This window comes from Lissotriton vulgaris, chromosome 9 (genome assembly GCF_964263255.1).
Source record: "Lissotriton vulgaris chromosome 9, aLisVul1.2, whole genome shotgun sequence".
NCBI lineage: Eukaryota > Metazoa > Chordata > Amphibia > Caudata > Salamandridae > Lissotriton > Lissotriton vulgaris.
The window spans coordinates 246,899,852-246,901,920 of record NC_141697.1 but is presented as its reverse complement, the minus strand read 5'-3'; positions in this window follow the sequence as shown (position 1 = coordinate 246,901,920).

Below are 2,069 nucleotides of genomic sequence, written 5' to 3'. Positions count from 1 at the left end.
CCATCGACAACACCGAGGACCCTGGAGCCAAGTACACAGACGTCACCCGAGAGGACGAGGAGGAGACTACCGTGGACGAGCTTGAGGATCCTGACTTGTGGGCTGAAGGCTGGTGGAGCCCGGGGGAAACGCATGAGTCGCCACAACTCAGGAGAGTTGTGGCAGACAGCGGTACGTAGCAGCTACCACGGGCTCAAAAGGGAGGGAGTGAGGGGTGGAAGAGTGGGAGGCTGGGAGGTTGGGAGGTAGAGAGGGATACCGGGCACTGTTGGTTTTGTTCCCTGGCACCTTCCTAGAACTGCTCCTTGATACCTTCCCCCTCAATCTGACCCCAGTTTAAGCTCCTTAATTTCGCCAGCAACCTTAACCAATAAATCACCCCTTTCATAAGGCCACCTCTCCTTCACATTTGATAATTATCCCTATTACGCACGGTGTGGTGATGGATTTTCAAAGTCTCATTGAAAAAGGGCTAAACAGTGACCGCTGTTCTTCCTTCTTTCGAGCAATTCGATACCCCATGGAAATTCACCAAGAGAGAGAAGACCAGGACTCCTAGGACCACCTGACCCTACACTAGAAGCAGACGCCGGGAGAGAACACTGGAACCATCTCTTTTTACCCATTTTTGCTCAAAGACAATCCTCTTCTTAAGTTCCCCATTCTCTAACCACTGCTACAATTACCTAAATAAACCAACACTATTTATCCCATACGGCCTCCTCGCTTCTGTTTCCGACCTTCCCTCTGACACCTCCCCAACCCTGCAGTGATTCATTTGTCATGACTGTCAACTGTGGGTGGGGAAGGGAGAGAGAACTGCCGCTAGACATACTGCACTTGAGCAGCCACCACTGCAGACTACAGGCGTCCCTTCCGCAATCTGAATGGAATCTGTCAGATTTCTGCAGTGCTGGGTCCAAATATTCTTCAAATTTCTTTCCAGGACCCACATGTGCTACCTGGCATAGTGGACCAGGAAGATGCAGGACGCAAAGAGGACAAGAAGCCTCAGAACTGCTCTCACCGAGATCAAGAACCAAGGCTGAAACATTAGGATCAGAGCCTGAATGTCCTGAACTCGCTGAAGCAGAGAGAAGGCCCTGAACTGCACTGTGTCCATGATAGACCCAATGAATGGCAACCTCTTCAAAGGAGTCAGTACGAGTTCAGCTCATTGATCATGATTCAAAACTATATTAACTAGGCTCTACATCATCTCATGGTGGTCTACGACCGATTGTGTCGAGCCTACCTTTAGGAGCCATTCGACTAGGGAAAGGAAGACTAGTATCTCTAATCTCCAAAGGTTTGCCGTGACAACCACCATTACTTTTGTAAACACCATTTGGGACACAGGTAGGGTCAAAGGGGAGCACTGAGAACTGGAAATGCTCCTGGCTGACCTTGAGCTGCAGCTAACGACTGCAGCTACAGGACGGATATTTGAAAATACGCAGCCTGCAGGTCCAAGGTCACCATACAGTCTCCTAGGTCCAGAGCTGCCAAATCTGGGCCATTGTGAGCATTTTGAATTTGTACTTTTGCAGGAAGACATTCAGAGGTTGGAGGTCTAATATAGACCGGAGGCCTCCTTCCTTTTTCGGCACAAGGAAATAAAGAGTGTAAGAAGCCTCTCCTTTTTTCAGAATGCCCGATGTTCTCAATGGCACCTTGGACAGCAATACTCATACCTCCTGGTGAAGAATGGAGAGGTGCTCCTCTAAAAGTTGATCGGATGTTGTGGGAAGATGTGGTGGAGTAGACAGAATGGGTAGGGTGTAACCATGCTGAACAAGCTGTAAGACCCTACCTGTCAGACGTGATGGCTCACCATACAAGGAGGAAACATTTAATTCTGCTCTCCACAGGATGGGTGTGTGCCAATAAGGGCTAGCTAAAGCTGTTTATAGTTAGTTGCTGCAGGTGATGGGGACTGGAAAGACTGGTGCTCCTTCCAGCCTGTGCAATGTCTGCTAGACCCTCCTCCCCAGCCTTGAAAGGACTGAGGTAACTGCTGTAGTGGTGGGGCGCAGAGTGTTGTCACAACGCCCACTACCTGGAGCAGC